At 48.1% G+C, this 12,629-nt stretch overlaps 1 long non-coding RNA gene across 1 annotated transcript in view; it reads right to left on the bottom strand.

Annotated features, from left to right (window-relative positions):
* Positions 1-12,078, bottom strand: part of LOC144688375 (uncharacterized) — a 39,161-nt gene extending 27,083 nt beyond the window's left edge. The window contains exon 1 of the long non-coding RNA XR_013578402.1: positions 11,445-12,078. This is a non-coding gene — a long non-coding RNA (uncharacterized LOC144688375). The remainder of the gene's footprint in view (positions 1-11,444) is intronic.
* Between the last annotated feature and the right edge of the window lie 551 nt (positions 12,079-12,629).

The following is a 12,629-nucleotide window of genomic DNA, read 5'->3' as shown; positions in this document are numbered from 1 at the left end:
CAGTGCAATCACATCCTTCCTATAATGTGGCGACCAGAACTGCACACAGTGCTCCAGCTGTGGCCTCACCAAGGTTCTATACAACTCCAACATGACGTCCCTACTTTTGTAATCTATGCCTCGATTGATAAAGGCAAGTGTCCATATACCTTTTTCATCACCCCACTAACATGCCCCTCTGCCTTCAGAGATCTATGGACACACACGCCAAGGTCCCTTTGTTCCTCAGAACTTCCTAGTGTCATGCCATTCATTGAATACTTCCTTGTCAAATTCCTCCTTCCAAAGTGTATTACCTCACACTTTTCAGGGTTAAATTTCATCTGCCACTTATCTGCCCATTTGACCATCCCGTCTATATCTTCCTGTAGTCCCAGACACTCAACCTCACTGTTAACCACCCGGCCAATCTTTGTGTCATCCCCAAACTTACTAATCCTACCCCCCACATAGTTATCTATGTCATTTATATAAATGACGAATAATAGGGGACTGAGCACAGATCCCTGTGGTACGCCACTGGACACTGGCTCCTAGTCACTAAAGCATCCTTCTGTCATCACCCTCTGCCTCCTACAACTAAGCCAATTTTGAATCCACCTTATCAAATTACCCTCTATCCCATGTGCATTTGCCTTCTTTATAAGTCTCCCATGTGGGACCTTGTCAAAGGCTTTGCTGAAATCCATATAAACTACATCAACTGAACTACCCTCATCTACACACCTGGTCACCTCCTCAAAAAATTCAATCAAATTTGTTAGGCATGACCTCCCTCTGACAAAACCATGCTGACTATCCCTGATCAAACCTTGCCTCTCTAAGTGGAGATAGATTCTCTCCTTCAGAATTTTCTCCAGTAGTTTCCCTACCACTGAGGTGAGACTCACTGGCCTGTAGTTCCCTGGCTTATCTCTACAACCCTTCTTAAATAGCAGAACCACATTAGCTGTTCTGCAGTCCTCTGGCACCTCCCCCGTGGCCAGAGAGGAATCTATCAGAATGTTGTAGAGAAGACAATGTGTGGCTCTGCAGTTCAGCAATGCTTCCCTGCAGATTCCCCTGCGGGTCATTCAGGAAAGGCAGGCGGTCCTCTCTCCCAGAAATGGCAGCAAGAGGTCCCCCCATCTGACCAAGGCAGTCTGGGCGGAGGTTGCAATGGAGGTTAGCGCCCATGGGGCCCACGAAAGGACCAGCCAGCAGTGCCAAAAATAGGATGAATGATCTGCTGCGCTCTGCCAAGGTAAGTGGCACAATCCACTCACTGCAAACTGACACTCATAAAGGCACCAGGCAGGGTAAGTGTGCAAGTGCAGAGGGATGTCAGACAGGAGTTTGGGCTGCAGCACTCTTCAGTAGATGGGACATGTGCTCTGAATGTGTGTCAGCCACTTCATGCTCTCAATCTTGTATCGGTTGCAGGACATTGTGCTCGTTAATTGCTAGCTGGAGAGGGCTCAAGAGCTGCCATAGGCAATGCATGTTCCTAAACTACTCTTACACCCATTGCATTGACACTCAATCCTTCTGTCTGTCTGCAGGACAAGAACATGCACAACAGGGGGGGAGTGGGCCCAGGCCTGAAGTAAGGTGTTGGATGTAGTTCAGTAAGTCTTATTAACGTAGTCATAGTCTGAGGTAGTTCAACATTAAGTATTAGTTAACTGCTAAAAACTAAACACATAGGTACAGTAGAGGTCTAAGCTAGGAGCTGTCTCCATGCTTGCTTCTACACACGGCTCTGTTCAACACTACACTGACCCTCTAGGTGCAGGTCATCTGTTTTCATACATCACTAGGTGGGCAGCATTGTACTCAGTCCCACATTAACCCTTTATGTGCCAGACCCTTATACTACAAGACCAGCAGGGGCATGCCAGATATTAGAGTCCCCACCACTTTTGAGGAGGAGGCCATGCAACTAGCCGGGGAAGAGTGGGACACAAGTCTAGGAGAGGAGGGAAAGAGTGTTCATGTCTTCAGCAGTGTAACACCTAGTCATGGATAGCTGTACAAAGTTCAATTATATAAAATAAACCAGTTGTTGTTTGAACAAACCAACTTCTCAATAATCCTTCTGAAGCTAGACTAACCAACATGCAACATGGTAGCAGCGGTGATGGGCCCCAAAACGCTGAAAATTCAACTTTAAAGAAGGTTAAATGTCAGAACTGTAAAAGTGGTGCCAAACCTGCAGAACTCTGTAAGGTACAGGTGAAGAACTCCAAAGCTGCTCCATAGACAAAACAGAGGCAGGAAAAATCAGAAAATCAATTTTCAAAGTCATTCAGCACATGGTGGTCAGTGAAGAAAATTCTGATCCATCAATCGTAGGCTTCGGCTCGGAGGGCCAAGCAAAAGGTCATCAAACTGTTGAGCAACACTTAAAAAGGGTAAAAATCAACTTTAAGGATGCATTGGGTAGGCAGCACTGGGAAAACCAGGTCCCTGGCAAGGACGAGTTATGGAAAACCCTTTAGTCCGGGTCCAAAGTCAGCAACATTATACCTGGCAACCAAAGGCAGCACAAAAGGAGAAAACACGGCTGCAAATACTTGATGTTCCAGGGTAAGGGAGTGAAGATATTATTGAAATACTTAAAGCAAAGCAGTTTTTAACAGCTTTGCAGCGTTCAAGAAATAAACACCAAGTACCGCTGAGAGATCCCCCTAGGAGAGACAGTGACCACAGTGGGTCTCAGAGTCTGTACAGCACAGGAAAGCTCCAAACACCAGAAGGGAATTTTAAAACTTCAAGTAAACCACCTAAAAGCTTAGAAAAGCCATGGATCCTAAATTTATGCTACCTGAAAGGTTTGGACACATGGAAGGACCAAATCAAACTCAAAACTGGGCACTTTGGAGAAAAGGGTTCTTGAGGTTTCGAATTGCTTCAGGGCTGGACAGTAAGTCTGAAGCAGGGCATGTCAACACATTACTTTACTCCATAGGACCAGTAGCAGATGATGCTATTGCAAGACAGGGCACCAGTGAGATCTCTGTTAAATTTGAAGAAATCTTAAAAGCCGGCGATAACTATTTCAAACTGAGGAGCAATAAGATTCTGGAAAGTGGCAAATTCAACAAAGGGGTCCAGAAATCAGCTGAACCAGTAGATGTTTTTATTAGTGACCTTTACAGGCTGGTTGAGGGATGCGAGTATTGAGATCTAAAAACAAAATTAATATGAGACCACATTGTAGTCAGTGTTAGTGATGAATCCCTATCAGGCTCATTGCAATCTAAGGAAGACCTCACCTTAGAAAATGCAATACAGCTGGGGAGGCAAACAGAGGTCCATAAACAGGATTAGGGCAATACTGAGAGGTGAAGAAAAACCTTGGCTCAGGAGACCTCCAGTGACCATACAGTTCCTTAAGCCCAGGAATGTAAAAGAAGCATCAGAAAAGAAGGTACAATTTGGAGGGAATGTATAAAATGCCATAAAACCCTGCCAGTGCTGTGGAGCCAAAAAGACCCACAGGCACGAACAGTGCCCTGCAAACATTGCAGAATGCTTTTCTCTGCAGAAGAATTGGCCATTTTGGGAAGATGTGCTGAAGCAAAAACCTCTAACGTCACAGGTTTCAAGAAAAAGTCTTTTCACACATGAGGCTATTAATGAAGCTGAAGAACTTCCACCAGAAGAAGAACAAAAATATTTCCTGGGTGAGGCCAATAACCCCAGTCATGCAATTCCGGAATGCAGGTATATACGTCAACGGACATATCACCAACTCTAAACTAGATACTGGAGCAAGTATAACGGTTTTATCAGACAATGAACCGTGGTTACCAACGCATCGCCTGCAGCCAACAGAAACCCAGCTAAAGGGTCCAGGAGGGATCAAACTATAAGTTAAGGGAAAGTCACAGGCAACGCTCCTGTACCAGGGAAAGCAGATATTGGAAACATTGTATGTTCTACATAAATCAGGAATTCCCTCCTTTAAGTAGAAGAGCTAGTATAGGCCTCAATCTTACCAGGAAAATCAAAGAGTCCAATCAGCAAGAATCCAGGGGTGACTTCAGGAATGAATCCCTGAAAATATTCGGCTGGAATGAAGATGAGGATTGCGACTGTAGCACTGACTTTTTGATGCTTTTCACAGTGATTCACAATCCAGACGTTTTGCAGGAGGACACCCAGGATGGGGGAAGACCACTCACTCATAGCAAATGCACAGTGAAAAAGACCACGAGAATGAAAGTGATCACTCATCAATCTGTAATACTACTCCCAAAGAGGAAGATGAAAATCTGGTGATGGAATACTCTGTTCAAATACCACATTCATTGAACAGCGTTGGCCTTCTAGAAAGCACATCTGCACCTATCCATCCACCAAAGGTGATCATCGAGGATTCTGGCAGTCAAAGAAGCGAAAAGCTAGACACGGAACCAAGCCACACAATGTCCACCTTTGCCTTGTGCGAAGAAAGGGAACCTATTGATAAACTAGCTCTCCTGGGTTTTGAGGGAAACCGAGACATTGATCAGGTGGATTCCTGACAGCTTCCCATTCTACACAAAGGATTACTTCCAGGGCTAGAAGACCAGGAATATCTGAGAGTTCAAGAATGAGAGACTTCAAGTAGTCAGTGCTCCAGATGGAAGGAAGGACAGAAAAATCCAAACAAAGGAAAGAGGACAAACTCAAGGAGCAAGTTAGGGAACATGTAAAACGCAAAGAGAGGGGTAAGCCTGTAAAAGCAAATAAAAAGAGAGGAAATGTGATGGAGAAAAGCATAACAGTAAAGAGAGGAAGAAATGGGTCAAGTCCAGAGCAGAAGTCAGACCAAGGGAAAGAAGGAGTAATAGTTCAGAGAGATAACAATCAACAGAGATCTTATATAGTCCACACTTCAGAAGGTACTACATGTGGAAACTGGAGAAATCTTATTTCTGTTCATCAAAGACGACAATCAGTCATACATTTGGAAGAACCAGGCATTGAGTCAGAAATTAATAAAGAATCAGATACCACAACTCTCAATGAAGACCATCCAAGACAAGGGAAAAGGAGTTCATAGAGAGACTACTGATTTTCCAAGTCTGACAGGAACACCATCAGAAAGAGTTCTGAAACCTCCTGACAGATTCAATCTGTGATGTCACAGATTGGGGGGAGATGGGGTAGTTTGTAAATATGAATGTAAAACATATGGGTGAAGACTTGGGGGGAGAAGTAGTTTTAGGGTTTGTAAGGGTTAATGTGCGGGATTGTGTAAACAGCACCTCCCATAATGATGATGTTAGGGAACACACGACTAGGAGAGGAGGGGGAGAATGTTCATGGCTTCAGCAGTGTAACAACTCACCATGGATAGCTGTACATGGTTCAGTTGTACAAAATAAACCAGTTGTTTGAACATAGCAATGTCTCAGTAATCATTCCAAAGCAAGACTAACCAACATACAACAAGCACCTCACCGACATGTGTCCACAGCTGATGGAGGCAGTGACAGCCGAGGTCTTTGACACTCGGAAGACTGTGGAGACCAGGCCCCTGCTCAGCCCCATGCAGATGACGAGCCTCTGGCCTCAGCCATAAGAGACATGTTGGAGATGCAGAGACAGGCAGGGGAACATCAGGCAGAGATGCCAGAGGCCGTGTGCAGACTGGACTGAAGGCTGGATGAGTTCATCCACATTCTGTCCGATGTCATGACTCAGGTATACAAACACTTGCTGCCTTCATAGAAATGGTGGCGGCCACTTTGGAAACACAGGTCCAGCAGAACACACAGGAGCTGCTGGATACGTGCTCAGACCTGCACTCCGTCGCCCTAGCCATGGGTGCCGTGCAACAGTGGCTAGGCAAAAGGGGTTGAGACACCTCGGCCTCCCTCCAGGTGCCCCATCTCCTCAAGGAGCCTGGGAGGTGCCATTGCACACTAACAAGAAGGATGAGTGCCAGCAAGGCAACCCAGGGGCTTCATCCCAGGACACTCTAACTGTACCCTGCCTCCTCTCTGCCAGTGACCCTATGGCCTCCAGCAGGTCAGACTGAGGAGGGTGCACCTGCACATGAGCAAGAGACCCTTAGCAGGCCAGGACCCTCCTGGTCTCAGGTCCCCAGAGGACAGTTAACAGGGCAGAGCATCCAGCAGGCTGCCTCCACCTCAGCTGCGAATGTCAGGGCTGCACCTAGGCCCTACGGGAGGAAAGATAAAGAATTTTTGAAGGGCACATAGGTAGCACGGGTGTACAACCATTGTATATACTTTTGGCACTTGAAAATATATGTTCACTTGTGCTGTTTGGAAGTTTCCTGCATTCTCATCTTGCTGCTAATGATTCAATGTTTGCGAACACTACTTGGTCCCCTATCAGAGTGTGACAATGTCCTCTTATAGAGTTACTTCTCTCACATTGTGATTACTGAATATTCCGACATGAGAATGCTTATGTACTGACCATCATTTGTGAGTGTGAGGCCTGGGCCCCATCATGCAACCCATTACTTGCAGCTCACCGTGTTCGGAGCTCTGAGGATGATGTCTGCGCAGTGTGGGCAGTGAGGCCATTGCATCTCCTGCTGTTGCCCTGATGTGAGATGTGAGGTGGATGTAAAGAGTCCTCAAGGGGAGTTGAACAGACTACATGAGTAGCAAGGAACACTGTAGATGCAGCGTGAGGGTTGTAAGAGTGAGGCCCTCCACAATGATCCTAACAATAGAAAACCAGAGGCTTCCCTCAATGTTGGGAGAATGATGGGGTTTGCATGTCCAATCATTCCTGGCTGTCCTTGTTCAGGTATAATATTGAGCTAACATGCAGATGAAGGCTGCAAGTAGGGAGGCAACAGGCAGGTTGGCCCTGAATAGAACATAGAAGCGTACAGCACAGGAGGGGGCCATTCGGCTATTTGTTAGAATGATCCTCCCCTGCCCTTTGGCCGACAGCCTTGTGAATTTTAACCCTACGATTCTCTTTTGAAAATTATTATTGCATCTGCTTCCATCACCCTTTCAAGCAGTGCATTCCAGGTCAGAACAACTCACTGCATAAAGTTTCTTTCCTCTCATGTCACCCCCGGTGCTTTTGCTAATTGTCTTAACTCTGTGTCCTCAGGCTTTACCAATCCTTTTGCCGCTGGAAACAATTTCATCTTATTTACTTTATCAAAACCCTTCATGATTTTAAACACCTGCATCAAATAACCTTCTGTGCTCTAAGGAGAATAACCCCAGCTCCTCCGGTCTCTCCACATAACTGAAGCCTTACAACCCCAGCACCATTCTCGAAAAATGTCCTTTGAACCTTGCCTAAGGCCTACACATCTTTCCTGAAGACTGGGCCCAGAGTAGGTCACAATACTCCAGCTGGGGCTTAATCACCGATATGGATATTATTTTCTGTACCAGTAAATGGACTCAGTAGTTTCTGTTGTGTCCTGAGATTGTGCTGTGGAACGTTTGGCATGGTGAAATGATGATCCCTGATGTAAAACCGTGAGTTCAGGTCAGGAATGAGGGGCTGTAATGTCGTTTTAGCCACGTTTAAAGCAAGACCATTGCACTGTGAGGTGGGGAGATGGAAGGGGTCATCTGGAGGGTTCAACCCGCCCAACTTTAATGTGAGTATAGTCTGTAGAACTCATCCTTTACAACCTGAGTGCTGGACCCAAATGTAACACTTAATCGTTAATAAACTTGCCAGTGTTCTTTGACTGACCTACTGAATGTTTCCAGCACTTTCTCTCTTTGTTTCACATTTCCAGCAACTGCAGGGTTTTGATTTTATTTTGGACTATGCATTTGAATCATTATTAGCGTGGCAGCCCAGGCATCGGTATTATTGCAAAATTCACCATCCAGTCACACACCTCCTTAGAGCGCAGGCAGCAGGAATAGAGCACAGAGCAGTATCCCTGTCTACGGTTCTCCAGTGTGTGTCTTGTGGCTCCAGCCCTTGTGTGAGATTCCCCCACAGCAGCTGAACTGCTTCTGTCCGTAGTGCAAGCGGGATTGAGTATAGGGTTAAGGAGGCGTGTGTGCAGCTGACTGAACTCTGCGAGACCTCACGTGGAGAATGGGTTGTCCTGTCCATCTCCTCATTAAGACCTCACATAAAGGAATTGCAACCAAAGGGCACCAGACTTCATTACATGATGGATGTATTATCCCATGAGGTAAGAGTGAGTAGAACAGGCCTGTGTGCCTGACCATGAGGAGGATTGAGAAGCCATTGATGTGAAGCATCAAGAGATCTTACAGGGCTCAGCAGGGACTGGGAAATGCTGCACTGGTCCCCAGTGGAGCCCTGGAATGAACCACTGTCAAAGTAGTTTCAGGCCGCAGTGATCTTTAATGCCACTGGCATAGGATTGCCTCCAATTCTGCTGCTCCGTGCCCCATAGGGGCATCCACCTCCCTCTTTCCCTCTCTCCCCCCATCCCTCTTTCCCTCTCTCCCCCCCTCCCTCCTTCCCTCTCTCCCCCCTCCCTCTTTCCCTCTCTCCCCCTCCCTCTTTCCCTCTCTCCTCCCCTCCCTCTTTCCCTCTCTCCCCCTCCCTCCTTCCCTCTCTCCCCCCTCCCTCTTTCCCTCTCTCCCCCCCTCCCTCTTGCCCTCTCTCCCCCCTCCCTTCTTCCCTCTCTCCCCCACTCCCTCCTTCCCTCTCTCCCCCCCTCCCTCTTTCCCTCTCTCCCCCTCCCTCTCTCCCCTCCTCCCTCTTTCCCTCTCTCCCCCCCTCCCTCCTTCCCTCTCTCCCCCCTCCCTCTTTCCCTCTCTCCCCCCTCCCTTCTTCCCTCTCTCCCCACCTTCTTCCCTCTCTCCCCCCCCTCCCTCTTTCCCTCTCTCCCCCCTCCCTCTTTCCCTCTCTCCCCCCTCCCTCCTTCCCTCTCTCCCCCCCTCCCTCCTTCCCTCTCTCCCCCCTCCCTCCTTCCCTCTCTCCCCCCTCCCTCCTTCCCTCTCTCCCCCTCCCTCCTTCCCTCTCTCCCCCCTCCCTCCTTCCCTCTCTCCCCCCTCCCTCTTTCCCTCTCTCCCCCCTCCCTCTTTCCCTCTCTCCCCCCTCCCTCTTTCCCTCTCTCCCCCCTCCCTCTTTCCATTACTCCCCCCTCCCTCTCTCCCCTCTCCCTCCTTCCCTCTCTCCCCCCTCCCTCTTTCCCTCTCTCCCCCCCACTCCCTCCTTCCCTGCCTCTGACAGCAGCAGATGCCAATAAGCACACAATGTGCTGCTGCTCCAGATCTTGGGTTTTTGCTGTGATATGATCTGTCAGTCATGGAGCAATGCTGGTTAATGGGGTGCCACAGCCTCAGGAGGAGGATGGGCTGGACGAATAGTTAATAAGGCGCCTCTTTCATCGGCCCAAAAAATGAAGCATTAATTCCTCCCGTCCGAAAAGAGATTCCTCCCATATTGGATGCTTGAGAACCGCACAACAACCTTGACAGCTTCAGCATGGTGCGTGTGAGCACCCTCTACCCTCCCCCTGTGACCCACCAAGGTCCCCCCCATCATCCTACACAATCATTGCCTTGTCATGCCTCTCCCCCCTGTATCCCTCAACCTCCCCCAGTTACCTGGACCCTATTGTTATATATACATATGGACCTTCCTCCTCTCCCTTCTGAGCCCATAACCATTGACGTGCCCATACCCCCCCTGACCTTGACCCCTCCTGTTCGGGGTCAGCTGTACGCGGACTTTTCACAGCCCCCCCACAGTGAGACCATGCACTACCCACCCATGGCCCTAGCACTTCCACCCTAGCTCTGACTGTCACTGTACCCTCTGTCTCCCAACACCCTCATTTAAACCCTTAAGACTAAACTCTCAGCACCACCGACCCCGCCCATCTCTCTACGACGCTCACAGCCCCAGAAACCCCATCCACCGTCCTACAACATGACCATGGCATGTATGACAATGCTAAGCCTCCTAACACACCCCAGACAGTCTGGCTTCCTTCCCCAGACACCCTCCTAAAGAATCCCGGATCATCTGGCTTCCTTCCCGGACGCCCTCCCACCCTTCCCGCTGCTGCTGCTTCCCTTGCCCAGCCTCGGCTCAGCTCGGACTGCCGGCACCCGATCTCAGTTGAGACACTGACACCTACGAGCAGTCCCCAGGATGGACAAAGCAGCGGCTACTCACTTCAAAAGCCCAGGAAGGAGTCTACCTCGCCAGCTCATTCGTGAATCCAAACGCAAGAATTTCCCGCTAGCGCAAAAGTTAATTTGGAGAGGGCACTTAACTCTGGTGAGCTGGCCTTTTAATGAGCATGCATGACATGCAAATTCATGCAAAAGGTCTTCCAGACATTGTTCATCAGGAAGCTCGACCCCCCATTTTAAAGTTCCGAGAATTTAATTGCAAAAGTTCATCCTGCCTCCGGGAAACTGATTTTTTGACCTCCCGCTAAATTAATTTCGCCCGCTCACCAAGGTTCCCGCTGCAGGACTGGAAGATTCTGTTGAGTGTCTAACTGTGCCACCCTGTGCAATATCTTTAACTGCAGTTACACCAAACAAGTAAACACTGACATCTGTCTTTATGATGAACCTGCCATGATACAAATCCATCAGCGTCCAAATTCTGTTTTCTATTTAGAACCCAGGAATATTTGGCAGTAAGGATGTCTCATAAAGAAACAACACACATGGCCCATAACCCAGGTGACAGATTGCTCAAGATAGTGTCCCTGTGACATAGGCTCAAATACATGGAACTATGTCCTCACAATGTAAATCACCCACCTGTCCTGAAGAGTCACTCACTCCTCCCCACGCCCACCCTTCATTTTATTCCGATGTTATCACACTTTTATTTGAATAAACTCTTGAGGCACAGAGCAAGTCTGTATGTGGGGACTGCCTGCTGACTGTATTTAAATAGTTAGGTCATGAATTTCAGCGCCTGTAACACCCATGGTTTCAGCGCTACAGGTGCTGTTATGGAACCATGTGTTCTCACTGTGCCGAGTTAGGGCTGAATTGCTTCATGCCCCTTGACAGTGACAGCAGGCTTTCCAACAGGCCTGCCAAGGTACCAACTATTTCCTTATATGTGCCCATCAGCATTCTCCTGTACACCACCCCATCAAAGTCTTCATCTGTATCCCCTGCAACAGAGCCTCTATGTGACTTCTCTTATAAGCATTATTTCAATATCTCACTAAGAGACCTGGAGGCTTGTATGGTTGAACATTAAATGTTTATTGGTCACACATAACTATAGGTATAGCCCTAACTAGGTACAATCTGCTAGACTCTACTGTACTCAGTCCACTGCCATGTGACTCTCTACATCATACTGTTGGAGGTACTGTTTCCCCAGTCCCACATTAACCCTTGCTATGCCGAACACCCACTTCGCCCCCCCACCCTTGAGGGCTGACATCTGCATTATTCTTTCCCCCCACCCTGGCTACAGGCCACTCATGCCTGGGGACTCACTGCACACAGGTCTGCCTCTATGCTGCCCTCTAATGTACATACAGTGCCAGTGTCTACACCGGAGGCTGAGGGCATGAGATTGAGGAATAGTGTTTCTTCTTCATCAGCTTCTTGCTCCTCTTGCATTTCAGTCACCTGCACCAGTTCTTGAACAGTTCTCAGTTCTTGGCTATCTGAAAGGATTAAGTTACAAGGGTAAGACTCAGGTGACGGAAGAGGCGGGTGGGAAGGAAACAAGAGATGTGCACTTACTTCATCTGCAGCTTGTAACTCAATAGAGATTCTGGGCTGAGGGGAGGGTGGCATGTGAGAGGTTGGATTAGGTAGCAACATACTGTTATTCTCTCACACTACTGCTGGCCACTGCCTTAGTCTGGCCACCAGCACCGTCTCCTCAATGGGGGCGAGGGCATAAGGCTGCCTGTCCACTACCAGTTAGGTGTCGCTATCTCCAATTATGGACCAGCTTGTCCTTCAAGAGTGAGGGAATGGAGTCAGTTGATGTGATGCAATGTGTTTAGGTGATATGCCTGCCACAGTTGAATAGCTGACAGTGTATGCAAGCTGTGAGATGTGGGTGGGAGGCTTGCAGCAGCGCTAAGTGTGTGAGGGTGAGGTGAGGTAATGAACGTTGGGTTTCAGTCATGCTTGATGTTGCTTGTTTGTGGGTAGTTGAGTGGAAAGGGTGCAGTGAATGGAGCAAAAAGGTGTAATGAATGGAGCAAAAAGGGTGTAATGAATGGAGCAAAAAGGGTGTAGTGAATGGAGCAAAAAGGGTGTAGTGAATGGAGCAAAAAGGGTGTAGTGAATGGAGCAAAAAGGGTGTAGTGAATGGAGCAAAAAGGGTGCAGTGAATGGAGCAAAAAGGGTGTAGTGAATGGAGCAAAAAGGGTGTAGTGAATGGAGCAAAAAGGGTGCAGTGAATGGAGCAAAAAGGGTGCAGTGAATGGAGCAAAAAGGGTGTAGTGAATGGAGCAAAAAGGGTGTAGTGAATGGAGCAAAAAGGGTGCAGTGAATGGAGCAAAAAGGGTGCAGTGAATGGAGCAAAAAGGGTGCAGTGAATGGAGCAAAAAGGGTGTAGTGAATGGAGCAAAAAGGGTGTAATGAATGGAGCAAAAAGGGGGCAGTGAATGGAACAATGTGTGAGGCTAGTGGTTCATTGATAAGGATGGGGCATGTGAACATGCATTCACTTACCTTGAAGTGGGTCGTTGGGAGGTGAAGGAA

Source organism: Cetorhinus maximus, chromosome 13 (genome assembly GCF_964194155.1).
Source record: "Cetorhinus maximus chromosome 13, sCetMax3.hap1.1, whole genome shotgun sequence".
In the NCBI taxonomy this organism is placed as follows: Eukaryota; Metazoa; Chordata; class Chondrichthyes; order Lamniformes; family Cetorhinidae; genus Cetorhinus; species Cetorhinus maximus.
Note: the sequence above shows the minus strand (reverse complement) of the source record. Positions and strands in the feature narration are given on the sequence as shown.